Source organism: Bos indicus, chromosome X (genome assembly GCF_029378745.1).
Source record: "Bos indicus isolate NIAB-ARS_2022 breed Sahiwal x Tharparkar chromosome X, NIAB-ARS_B.indTharparkar_mat_pri_1.0, whole genome shotgun sequence".
NCBI lineage: Eukaryota > Metazoa > Chordata > Mammalia > Artiodactyla > Bovidae > Bos > Bos indicus.
The window spans coordinates 106821283-106835586 of NC_091789.1; the positions used below are offsets into that span (position 1 = coordinate 106821283).

Sequence of the window (14304 nt, forward strand, 5' to 3'; positions counted from 1 at the left end):
ATTACAACTGATAAATATAATGGATGATCAAATTATAAAGTCACCATTGTGCAAATGGTAGTGACACAATTGATTCAGAAAGAGGTTATCAATGGATGGCAAAACCATTAAATGTCAAGCTGTTGATAAATAGGTTTGTTGCATGGTCCAAATTGTTACCTCAGAGATAATTTGCTTGTTATAAAGGGAAAAGTGTACCTTTGCAATGGAGAAATCTGGTGGTTGTCATTTTAAGTCAGGAATCAAATTTAATGACACTAAGAGCGTGGCAGTCTGATATTTTGTACTCCTTGTATGACACAGTATGAAGTAAACAGCATATGAAATATTATTGTCTTTCAACCTTTTGCATGGGAGTGTCTAGGAGAATAAGTTAAATGATACCACAAGGAAACAGTCAAATCCAGAAAGATGGAAGACATTCTACAGGGCTACAAATTGATCTTCCCTCTTCAAAGTCATTGAAATGCAAATTTAAAAGACATGGAGACAGTTTTAGGTTAAAAAACAACAACAAAGAAATTACAAAAAAATGCATTTCATTAACTTTGGATCATTTTTTGAAATAAAAGTAGCTGTATAAAACACATTTGGACAATTGAGGAGATTTGAATATGGATTACATAGTAGATATTTTAAAGGAAATATCATTACTTTTCTTAGGTGTGAAATGGCATTGTGGTGATATAAGAAAATATCCTTATTCTTGGGAGATACATGTTCAAAAACATCAGGAGTGTGATATCATGATACTTGATAGAAAAGACTATTAGGTCAAAATAAATTTTTTTTCTTTCTTAAAATCTTTACTTTTGAGACAGGACATAAGTCTTACAGACACACATGGAAAAGCAATACATGATCATAGTTGAAACTGAAGACAATCTAGTCAGAAAGTTTTTATACCTGTCAACTAATGCTGAAGCTGAGTATGACATGCTGCAGCACTCAAAGGAATGGTAATTAGTATTCCTCTCCTTCTTCCTCTCCCTCTACCTCAACAGAATCCACACCAACCTCCTCACAATCCTTCTCAAGGGCAGCCATGTCCTCCTGGGCCTCAGAAAACTCTCCTTCCTCCATGCCCTCACCCACGTACCAGTGAACAAAGGCACGCTTGGCATACATCAGGTCAAACTTGTGGTCCAGGCAAGCCCAGGCCTCAGCAATGGCTGTGGTGTTGCTCAGCATGGACACAGCTCACTGTACTTTGGCTAGGACTCTGCCAAGTACCACAGTGGGAGGCTGGTAATTACTGCCAACCTTGAAGCCAGTGGGGCACAAACTGGATGCTGTGCTTGGTCTTGATGGTGGCAATGACAGCATTGACATCTTTGGGAATCACATTGCCATGGTACAACAGGCAGAAGGCCATGTATTTACCATGGTGAGGGTCACATTTCATCATCCGGCTGGTTGGCTCAAAGCAAGCATTGGTGATCTCTGCTACAGAAAAGCTGTTCATGGTAGGTTTTCTCAGCAGAGATGACAGGGGCATATGTGGCCAGAGGGAAGTGGATGCGGGGATAGGGCACCAGGTTTGTCTGGAACTCTGTCAGATCCACATTCAGGGCTTCATCAAACCTCAGGGAAGCAGTGATGAAGGACCCTATCTGGCTAATAAGGTAGTTAAGATTCATGTAGGTTGGGTGCTCAGTGTCAAGATTTCTACAACAGATGTCATAGATGGCCTCATTGTCTACCATGAAGGCACAGAGTGCTCCAGGGTGGGGTGTGGTGAGGATGTTGTAGGGCTCAAATACAGCTGTGGAAACCTGGGGGGCTGGGTAAATGGATAACTCCAGCTTGGACTTCTTGCTATAATCGACAGAGACGTTCCATCAGCAGGGAGGTGAACCTAGAACCAGTTCCCCCACCAAAGCTGTGGAAAACCAAGAAGCCCTGAAGACCTGTGCCCTAGTCAGCCAGTTTCCGAATTTGGTCCAAGAAGAGGTCAATGATCTCCTTGCCAATGGTGCAGTGACCTTGGGCATAGTTATTGGCAGCATCTTCTTTGCCTGTGATGAGCTGCTCAGGGTGGAAGAGCTGGCGGTAGGTGCCAGTGAGAATCTCATCAATGACTGTGGGTTACATGTCTACAAATATTGCCCTAAGCACATGCTTGCCAGCACCTGTCTCACTGAAGAAGGTTTTGAAGGAGTCTCCTCCCCCAATATTGTCACTTGGCATCTGGCCATGAGGCTGTAGAGCTCCTAGAAAGCATTGCCAATCTGGACACCATCCTGGCCAATGTGGATGGAGATGCACACACGCATGGTGGTTACGGGTCAGCAGGCACAGGAAACAGGAGTAGACATGGGTCCCGGTTATTGTTCCTGATAAGCTAAGAGGTAAGTAACACACTAGCATGGCAAAATTTTAACTCGAATCTAGTTGGTAGATATATCAGTTCAGTTCAGTTCAGTTCAGTTGCTCAGTCGTGTCCAACTCTTTGTAACCCCATGGACTACAGCACACCAGGCTTCCCTGTCCATCATGAACTCCTAGAGCTTGCTCAAACTCATGTCCATTGAATCGGTGATGCCATCCAACCATCTCATCCCGTGTCATCCCCTTCTCCTCCTGCCTTCAGTCTTTCCCAGCATCACGGTCTTTTCCAATGAGTCAGTTCTTCGCATCAGGTGGCCAAAGTTTTGGAGTTTCAGCTTCAGCATCAGTCTTTCCAATGAATATTCAGGACTGATTTCCTTGAGGATGGACTGGTTGGATCTCCTTGCAGTCCAAGGGACTCTCAAGAGTCTTCTCCAACACCACAGTTCAAAAGCATCAATTCTTTGGTGCTCAGCTTTCTTTATAGTCCAACTCTCACATCCATACATGACTACTGGGAAAATCATAGCTTTGACTAGATGGACCTTTGTTGGCAAAGTAATTTTTCTGCTTTTAATATGCTGTCTAGGTTGGTCATAGCTTTTCTTCCAAGGAGCAAGCATCTTTTAATTTAATGGCTACAGCCACCATCTGCAGTGATTTTTGGAGCCCCCCAAAATAAAGTCTCTCACTGTTTCCATTGTTTCCCCATCTATTTGCCATGAAGTGATGGACCAGATGCCATGATCTTCATTTTTTGAATGTTGAGTTTTAAGCCAGCTTTTTAACTCTCCTCTTTCACTTTCATCAAGAGGCTCTTCAGTTCCTCTTCACTTTCTGCCATAAGGGTGACGTCATCTGCATATGTGAGGTTATTGATACATATGTGTACATTATACTGCTTTCTTGATATACATTGATATATCAATACTTTGACATTTTGATATATATTGATATTTGATACATACTGAATTTTTGATGTATATGTGCACATTATACACTTTTTTGTATGTTTGCAAATTTCTAAAGTAAAAATCGAGGGGAATTTTTTCTCTGTGTGGGAATATCTCTTGCCTTCAAACTTAGACCAATCGTTTTGCAAACAAACTAGCTTTCATTTAAGTAGGCAGAATTCCAAAAATGGCTCCTTCAAGATTCTATGCCCTAATCCCAGATTCCCCTAATTATGTTCTGTAGCATAGTTGGCCCTAAAATACATTATCCCAGTGAGCCTAATCTAATCATGTGTGTGCTCAGTTGTGTCCGACTCTTTGAGACACCATGGATTGTAGCCTGCCAGGCTCCTCTGTCCATGGAATTTCCCAGGCAAAAATACTGGAGTGGGTTGCCATTTCCTCCTCTAGGGGATTGTCTGGACCCAAGGATCAAACCCGTGTCTCTTGCACGGAGTCTTTACCATTAGCGCCACCTACTTGAATCTCTTTAAACAGAGAGTTTTTTTTTTAGTTGGTGGCAAAAGAGGAAGTTTGAGAGACCCAAAGCACAAGAAGAACTTGATGCACTTATGTTGGTTTTGAAGATGGCCAAAAGAAAGCCACAAGCCAAGAAATGTGGATCATCTCTAAGAACAGAAGTCAGTCCGTAGGTGATAGCCAGCAGTCCTACAACTGCAAAAAAACTGAGTTCCACCAACAATATCTATGGTCTTTTTATTTTTTTTTTGACCCTGCACAGCTTGCGGGATCCTAGTTCCCAAACCAGATATTGAACCTGCATTCTTGGCAATAAAGGCATGAATTGGACCACCAGGGAACTCCCTCAATGGTTTGTGAAGTGAAGTGAAAGTCGCTCAGTCGTGTTCGACCCTTTGTGATCCCATGGACTATATAGTCCATGGAATTCTCCAGGCCAGAATACTGGAGTGGGTAGCCTTTCCCTTCTCCAGGGGATCTTCCCAACCCAGGGATCGAACCCAGGTCTCCCGCATGGCAGGCAGATTTTTTACCAGCTGAGCCACAGTCTAGGAGAGAAATATTCTTCAGAGCCTCCAGAAACAAATACAACCTGGCCAGCACCTTATTTTCAGCCTTATGAAACCCAGAGCAGAGAAAATATCTGAGATTGCTGAGACTTCTGACATACGGAATGGTGAACACATAAACGGTGTTGTTTTAAGCTGCTAGGTTTGTGGTGATTTGGCATGGCAGCAACAGAGAACTAGTATAGTATCTTAGGAAGATTCAGGTGCTAGAAGGAAAAATTCAGGGAGTTTCTAGTTTGGGTGCCTTAACTTGCAGAATTCTGTAAAATACAAAATGAAAATATGGGTTACTTTGTTCTACTGCTTCAAATTGCTCCTTATCTTTCTGAATTATATAAAATTTATTCTCTGCTCCTTACTTCTTTGTATCTCCTAATTGTGCTTGCCTGTTAAGATGTTTTCCATTTTACATTTTTAGTAGAAAAGTAGATAGATGCTTTAATTTTTCATAAAAAAATGAAATATTTTCCTTCATGCGTGGTTAGATAAAAAGCACATTTGGAGGAATGACATCCATGGGAATGGTGCGTAAGGACCTCCAAGAATTCACTCCTCTGTAAGAACAATGAGAACACTGATAAAAATTGTTCACATCAACCTTTTTAGAACTCTGAAAGTAACCAAAGGCTTGCAACAATTCAAGGAATGCTTATTCAAGCAAAAACAGTGGCGTCTCAGTAAGAATAGGGAGCTTTGTGGTACTTTAACTTGCCTCATAAGGTCCTCTTCTTCCCGGATACTCCTAAGTCTTGAAATGCAGCAGTGTTACAACAAAAGAAGCTGTGAAAACGAGCAACCTAGCAGCCACTGGGTGCAAAAGAATTTTGGAGCTCTCCAAAAGCCCTATTCCAGCAGAACAGTCATCATCTGACTTTTTCCTGGCCATTCCCTGTTGCTGTTGCTGTTGCTGCTAAGTCACTTCAGTCATGTCCGACTCTGTGCGACCCCATAGACAGCAGCCCACCAGGCTCCCCGGTCCCTGGGATTCTCCAGGCAAGAACACTGGAGTGGGTTGCCATTTCCTTCTCCCATGCTATGCTATGCTAAGTCACTTCAGTCGTGTCCGACTCTGTGCGACCCCAGTGACGGCAGCCCACCAGGCTCCCCCGTCCCTGGGATTCTCCAGGCAAGAACACTGGAGTGGGTTGCCATTTCCTTCTCCAATGCATGAAAGTGAAAAGTGAAAGTGAAGTCGCTCAGTCGTGTCCGACTCTTAGCGACGCCATGGACTGCAGCCTACCAGGTTCCTCCATCCATGGGATTTTCCAGGCAAGAGTACTGGAGTGGGGTGCCATTGCCTTCCTTCTCCTAGAAACACTCTAATCAGAAGACAGAGATTGGCAGAATGCATAAGAAAAACACGCTCCGACTCTATGATGTCTACAGGAGACACACATTAGTCTCAAAGACACAAATACATTGAAAGTAAAAAAAATGGAAAAATCTATTCCACACAATCAGTAACAAAAATTTTTTACCTAAATGAAAGTGCTAAAACTATAAAACTGTTAGGGAAAAAGACAGATATAAATCTTTATAACCTTAGATTAAGCAATGCCTTCTTAGATATGATGCCAAAAGAAAAAACAAACAAAAAATAGATAAATTGGACATTGTCAAAGCTATAAAATTTCTGTGCTTTAAAGGACATCATCAAGAAAGTGAAAAGACAACCCACAGAATGGGAAAAATACTTGCAAATCATACACCTAATAAAGGACTTGTACCAAGAATACATAAAGAACTTTAAAACTTAAATAGAAAAGACCCAATTAATCAAATTCAGAAGGATTTGAGTAGACACTTTTTCCAAAAAAGATACACAAATGGCCAATAAGCACATGAAAAGATGTTTACTGTCATTAGTCATTTTGTTGTTGTTCAGTTGCTCAGACATGTCTGACTCTTTGTGACCCCATGGACTGCAGCACGCCAGCCTTCCCTGTCCTTCACCATCTCCTGGAGCTTGCTCAAACTCATGTCCATTGAGTCGGTGACGCCATCCAACCATCTCATCCGCTGTCATCCCCTTCTTCTCCTGCCTTCAATCTTTCCCAGCATCAGGGTTTTTTCCTAATGAGTCAGATCTTCCCATCAGGTGGTCATTAGTCATTAGGGAAATGCAAATCAAAACCACAATAAGATACCACTTTACACTCACTGGGATGACATAATAAAAAAGATAATAACAGGTGTTGACAAGGATGGGGAAAAATTGGAACCCTCATACATTGCTGGTGAGAATGTAAAATAGTGCGGCTGCTGTGGAAAAATTTGGTGATTCTTGAAGTATAGATTTATTATATGATTCAGCAACTCTACTCCTAGTTAAATATATAAGAGAAATGAAAACATACAGCCATGCAAAAAACTTGTATACAAATGTTCATAGCAAAATTATTTATACTAGTGAAAAAGTGAAAACAATCCAAAATGTCCATCAACTTGTTCATGGATCAGAAAAATATGGTATATTCATATAATGAAATATTTTTCAGCAGTAAAAAGGAAGAATTACTGACACTTGCTACAACATGGCTAAACCATGAAGACATTATACTGAGTGAATGAAGCCAGACACAAAAGTTTACATGTGGTATGATTCCATTTGTATGAAATGTCTAAAATAGGCAAATCTGTAGAGATGGAAAATAGATTGGTGATTTCCAGAAACTAGAGAAGGGAGAATAGAGAGTGACTCCTAGTGACTTAGGGGTCTTGTTGAAGTGATGAAGATGTTCTGAAATCAGACAGTAGGAATGGTTGCATCAATTTGTGAATACACTAAAGATCACTGTCTTGTAGACTAAAAGGGTGAATTTTATGGTTTGTAGGTTATCTCTTAAAAAATAAAAAAAGAACTCTGGAAACTCAATAATAAGAAAACAAATAATCCGAATAATAAATGGGCTAAGATTTAGAAGAGACATTTCATTAAAGAAGATTCATTGATGGCAAATAAGCACATGAAAACAAGTTCAGCGTCATTAGTTATTAGGAAAATGTAAATGAAACCCACAAAGAAATAGCGCTGCACTGCTATTATAATCGATAACATTCTTAAGGATAATGGCAGTGCCAAGAAACTGCTGAAGATGAGGGGCAGCCAGAATTCTCATAATTTCCTGATGGGAATTGAAAATGGTACAGCCACTTCGAAAAATTGTTGGGCAGTAAATATACACTCCCTATGAGACCCAGCAATCTCACTCCTGGATGTTGACCTTAAAGAGAGGAAATTTTATGTTTCACACACAAAAAACTGTTCATAAATAAACCTAGGCTTAATTCATAATTGGTAAAAACTATAAGCAATCCAAATACCTCTCAATGGGTGACTATTTGTACAAACTAAGTACATCAATATCATAAAACAGTCTTCAGTGATAAAACAGGAAAACCACTGACACATGTGAAAACCTGGAGGAATGTATTACGCAAAATGAGGGAACCCAGATACAAAAAGCTACATATTCTATGATTCTATTTCTATGACTGCCTGGAAAAGGTAAACGTATGATAGCAGTAAACTGGTTAGTAGTTACCAGGGACTGGGAGTAGGGGCAGGGGTTGACTACAGTGGGGCCTGAGGGTATCTTTGGGGCAACGAGACTTTTCTATATTTTAGTTATAGTATAATCTCACAACTGTATGCATTTATCAAAACACAGAACTATACCACCAAAAGGACTGAATTTTACTGTATACAAATTACAACTTCAAAACAGAAAAACAAACAAACAAACCCAGAATCTAAGTAATGCTGACTAAAGAAAACAGATTGGGAACATTGCTTCAGGTTCTGCCTCCTCTTGTCTATCAGACTAGCATCTTTGCAAATCCACTTCACCTAGACACAGAACAGCCTCTGTTAAGCAGTAGCTGGTATGACCTACATCGGATGCTGAGAAAAAGGAAGCTTTTAGAAAACGTCTGATCATCTTAAAATGAACAGGCAAATGCAGACCCTGCAATGCAGGAGATCTGGGTTCGATCCCTAGGTAAGAGAAAGACCACCCAATAGAGGAAAAACCATGAAAAATCACACCAGTGATTCTCAATAAAAGGATGAAGGAGTGGCTTGGGCATGACAAGGATGGCTCAGCAAATCCAAATTATCTAGCAAGACCCACAGCCATCACTTTGACCAGTGTCACAGAATCCAGAATAAAAAGGAGTGGACGAGAGGGGCAAATAGGTGGCAGTCACAAGGCAGAAATTGTATGAGTTATGTTTCACCCATCACATCTGGCCCTCCAGTCACTGGGCTAAGTGAGCAAAAAGAGGTCATAGTGGTCATATATGGATGTGAGAGTTGGACTATAAAGAAAGTTGAGCACCGAAGAATTGATGCTTTTGAACTGTGGTGTTAGACAACTCTTGAGAGTCCCTTGGACTGCGAGGAGATCCAACCAGTCCATCCTAAAGGAGATCAGTTCTGAATATTCATTGGAAGGACTGATGCTGAAGCTGAAACTCCAATACTTTGGCCACATAATGTGAAGAACTGACTTATTTGAAAAGACCCTGATGCTGCGAAAGATTGAGGGCAGGAGGAGAAGGGGATGACAGAGGATGAGATGGTTGGATGGCATCACCGACTCAATGGACATGGATTTGGGCGGACTCCAGGAGTTGGTGATGGACAGGGAGGCCTGGCGTGCTGCAGTTCATGGGGTCGCAAAGAATTGGACACGACTGAGCGATTGAATTGAACTGAATGGTTTTCACATTTTTAAAAGGTTAAAAAAAAAAGAATATGTAGGCTGTACTTGACCTGTAAAATCTAAAATATTTACTGTATGGCCCTTTAGAAAAGTTTGCCAACCCCTGAACTATGTGTATGCAAAATGTCGCCTGCCGAATCAGTAAACAAAGGATGTTGTGGTCATCATGCCATCAGCCCCCTTAGGTAGGTTTATTCATAGGTATTTTATTCTTTTTGATGCAATGGTAAATGGGATTGTTTCCTTAATCTCTCTTTCTGATCTTTCATTGTAGTGTATAGGAATGCAGGAGATTTCTGTGTATTCATTTTGTATCCTGCAACTTTACCAAATTCATTGATGAGCTCTCCAGTAGCATCTTTATGATTTTCTATGTATACAATCATGTCATTTGCAACAGTCACAATACTTCTTCATTTCCAATTTGGAATCTTTTTCTTTCTTTCTCTTCTCTGATAGCCATGGTTAGGACTTTAGAAGTGTTGAATAAAAGTGGTAAGACCGGACATCCTTGTCTTGTTCCTGATCTTAGATAAAATGTTCATTGCAGTACTATTCCCAATAGCCAGGACATGGAAGCAACCTAAATGTCCATCCACAGAGGAATGGATAACGAAGATGTAGTACATAAACATAACAGAATATGTGTGCGTACTCAGTTCCTCAGTCGTCTCTGACTCTTCCAACCCCATGGACTGTAGCCCGCCAGGCTCCTCTGTTCATGGGATTCACCAGGCAAGAATACTGGAGTGGGTTGCCATGCCCTCCTCCAGGGGAATCTTCCTAACCCAGGGATTGAACTCGAGTCTCCTGTGTCTCTTGCACTGCAGGCAGATTCTTTACTCACTGAGCCATCTGGTAAGCCCCACAAAAGAATATTACTCAGCCATAAAAAAGTACAAAATAATGCTATTTGCAGCAACATGGGTGGACCTAGAGGTTCTCATACTGAGTGAAGTCAGACAAAGACAAATATATGATATCACTTATATGTGGAATCTAAAAAAAGGCTACAGGTAAACTTATTTACAAAACAGAAGTAGAGTCACAGATGTAGAAAACAAACTTATGGTTACCAGAGGCAAAGAGGAGGGGAGGGATAAACTGGAAGATTGGAATTGACATATATACACTACGATAATAGATAACTAATAAGGACCTACTGTACAGCACAGGGAACCCTACTCAATACTCCATAATGGCCTACATGGGAAAAGAATCTAAAAAAGATTGGATATACGTATTTGTATAACAGATTCACGTTGTTGTACACCTGAAGTTAGCACAACATTGTTAATCAATTATACCCTAATAAATATTTTTTAAAAAAGCCATCAGCCACTCTAGTTACCTGGATTGTGTACCCTGAGGGTATTCAGAAAAGAGAGAAAAATGATACTGGCCCCAGATAGCTGAGATGCATATCAAAGGAATGATTCCAATGAACCCAGATTCATGCATTTTCCCATACATAGAAAATGTACATTCCTTACATTGAGATATTTGCTTTTTCTTTAATTAACAGTAATCTTTTAATGTTCCCAGTACCCAGTTTCTGTTGCAAAAACTCCTGTATATCCTGACTCCTCCCCTACTTCTTGGAGCAGTGCCTCCAAGCTTTCTGACAGGCTACTTTTGGGTCATAAGTCCTCAGCCAGTGCACCAAATAAAGCATAATCTTCAGCCTTTAGGCTGTGCTTTTTTGTTTTTGGTCAACAACCAGAAGGCAGGTGAGCAGAGTATGTGAAAGTGTTAGTCGCTCAGTCGTGTCAGACTCTTGGTGATCTCGTGGGCTGTAGCCCACCAGGCTCCTCTGTCCATGGGATTCTCCAGGCAAGAATACTGGAGTGAGTTGCCATTTCCTTCTCCAGGGGATGTTCCTGACCTAGAGATTGAACCCAGGTCTCCTGCATTGGCAGGCGTATTCTGTACAATGGAGCCCCTAGGGAAGCCTGAACAGAGTATGCCGAAACTGTAAATAGAGGGGCAACAGAGAGGCCTGAGGAGGCGTCTAGCATTGTACTCAGCTGGCGAGACTCAGCTACTCTGATCCTCCAGTTGAGCCCTTTTAGGAGTGTGGTTTTGTTTGTTTGTTGTTGTTGTTTTACTATTAATTAATTAATTAATGGCTTCATCAGGTCTTACTTGCAGCTGGCAGGATCTCCTGGACTTCTCTCTTTAGTTGTGGCACCTTGACTGAGTTGCCCTGTGGCATGTGGGATCTTAGTTCCCCTATCAGGGCTCAAACCTGCTGTCCCCTGAATTGTAATACAGATTCTTAGCCACTGGACCACCAGGGAAGTCCCTTCAGGAGTGTTTTGACCATTCATTAATTCATTCACTCAGGTATTTAATACATACACAGTCATTTCCCACCTCAGTGTTTGAGAGCACAGACTTTATGGTCAGTTCAGTTCAGTTCAATCGCTCAGTCGTGTCCGACTCTTTGCGACCCCATGAACCGCAGCACTCCAGGCCTCCCTGTCCATCACCAACTCCCAGAGTCCACCCTAACCCATGTCCATTGAGTTGGTGATGCCATCCAACCATCGCATCCTCTGTGGTCCCCTTCTCTTCCTGCCTTCAAACTTTCCCAGCTTCAAGGTCTTTTCTGAGTCAGTTCTTTGCATCAGGTGGCCAAAGTATTGGAGTTTCAGCTTCAACATCAGTCCTTCCAATGAACACCCAGGACTGATCTCCTTTAGAATGGACTGGTTAGATCTCCTTGCAGTCCAAGGGACTCTCAAGAGTCTTGTCCAACACCACACACAGTTCAAAAGCATCAATTCTTCGGTGCTCAGCTTTCTTTATAGTCCAACTCTCACATCCATACATGACCACTGGAAAAACCATAGCCTTGACTAGACGGACCTTTGTTGGCAAAGTAATATCTCTGCTTTTTAATATGCTGTCTAGGTTGGTCATAACTTTCCTCCCAAGGAGTAAGCGTCTTTTAATTTCATGGCTGCAATCACCATCTGCAGTGATTTTGGAGTCCAGAAAAATAAAGTCTGCCACTGTTTCCACTCTTTCCCCATCTATTTGCCGTGAAGTGATGGGACCAGATGCCATGATCTTAGTTTTCTGAATGTTGAGCTTTAAGCCAACTTTTTCACTCTCCTCTTTCACTTTCATCAAGAGGCTTTTTAGTTCCTCTTCACTTTCTGCCATAAGGGTGGTGTCATCTGCATATCTGAGGTTATTGATATTTCTCCCGGCAATCTTGATTCCAGCTTGTGCTTCTTCCAGCCCAGCGTTTCTCATGATGTACTCTACATATAAGTTCAATAAGCAGGGTGACAATATACAGCCTTGATGTACTCCTTTTCCTATTTGGAACCAGTTAGTTGTTCCATGTCCAGTTCTAACTGTTGCTTCCTGACCTGCATGTAGGTTTCTTAAGAGGCAGGGCAGGTGGTCTGGTATTCCCATCTCTTTCAGAATTTTCCACAGTTTATTGTGATCCACACAGTCAAAGGCTTTGGCATAGTCAATAAAGCAGAAATAGATGTTTTTCTGGAACTCTCTTGCTTTTTCCATGATCCAGCAGATGTTGGCAATTTGATCTCTGGTTCCTCTGTCTTTTCTAAAACCAGCCTGAACATCTGGAAGTTCACGGTTCACGTATTGCTGAAGCCTGGCTTGGAGAATTTTAAGCATTATTTTACTAGCATGTGAGATGAGTTATGGTCAGACGTGGGTTTAAATCCCAACTTAGCCTTTTCACAGGGAGAAAAGGATGATAACAACAGGACCTGACTAATGGGTAGTCATGGGGACCAGAAGTGATAATGCATATCAGACACTTATCAGAGTGTCTGGACATAAGTAACTATTCACTACATGTCTGGTACTATTGTTAGCAAGGAGTGCGCTCAGGCCATGCCCCAAACTGGCTGTAAATTCCAGAAGGCCTCCGTCCTGGCTGCAGTGGAGTGATGAGATGACAGTAGGACAGGGACGAAAAAGAGGGCAGGACCATCCTGAATATAGGAGGTGAAAGCTGGTGCAAACTGTATACCATTCTTCTCCCCACAAACACTTGCCTACATGTGAACTACAGTTACGGAGAAGGCAATGGCACCCCACTCCAGTACTTTTGCCTAGAAAATCCCATGGATGGAGGAGCCTGCTAGGCTGCAGTCCATGGGGTCGTTAGAGTCAGACACGACTAAGCAACTTCACTTTTACTTTTCACTTTCATGCATTGGAGAAGGAAATGGCAACCCACTCCAGTGTTCTTGCCTGGAGAATCCCAGGGATGGGGGAGCCTGGTGGGCTGCCGTCTATGGGGTCGCAAGGAGTTGGACACGACTGAAGCAACGTAGCAGCAGCAGCAAAACTACAGTTAAAAGTGAATATCATCAGCTTATTTATAACAGCTGAAGAGAAGAAGTAACCTAAATCTCCAACATTTGTAATGGTTGCATGAAATTAGCTGATGACATGTTAAGTTTAAAAAATACAATGCAAAACTGTGTAGAGTATGTCAAAGCATAATTTTCAAAAAAGTAACAATTAAACTCACATAAATATAGAACAAAAGTATACCAAAGTTTTTCTGATTTATTCATGAGGGATTTAGAATCCCTCAGTGAGATTCTAAAGCTGGTTCAAAGAGCATTTAATAGACTGGGTATCAGTATTAGTCACTAAAGTAGAGATTTTGTTCAAATTTCACAAAGGTTTGTGCCAGTGTCCATTATTTGTTTTCATGCCTTACTCAAGATTCCACATTGCATTGAGCAGCATCTGCTGCATGCAATGAATTTTGGTAAATTCTCTTTTCATTTTTATTCTGTTACAGATATTTTCTAATTTTCCTTGTTATGGCTTCTTACATACACCTGTCATTTAAAAATGGACATTTAAAGTATATTTAATATTACTCTCTCATTTAAATGTTTTCTTCTCTGCAATCACCCTCTGTGGTTTTTTTCAGTCTTCTAACTTTATTGAAGCTTTCAATGGCTAAGTCAAAGATCTCTCTTGATAAATGTCACATTGCTATTGAAACTATGTGGATTATTTTCAAATATCTTTTGATATTGATTTCTAACAGAATTCCACAGTGATAAGAGAACAGACTCTGAATGATTTCAATACCTTTAGACCATGAAATTTTTGCACCTTGTTTTATGTCCCTGGGTAAATTCTAGTATTTCCCAGTTTATAGTCTATGGGAAATTTAATAGAATTTGTATCCTACTGTTGCGTGAAAATTGCATAAATCTTAATTATGTT

General features: G+C 41.1%; 1 pseudogene; it reads right to left on the reverse strand.

Moving 5' to 3' along the window:
• Window positions 1-784: 784 nt before the first annotated feature.
• LOC109555551 (tubulin alpha-1B chain pseudogene) lies at window positions 785-2276 on the reverse strand (annotated as a pseudogene).
• Window positions 2277-14304: the final 12028 nt, after the last annotated feature.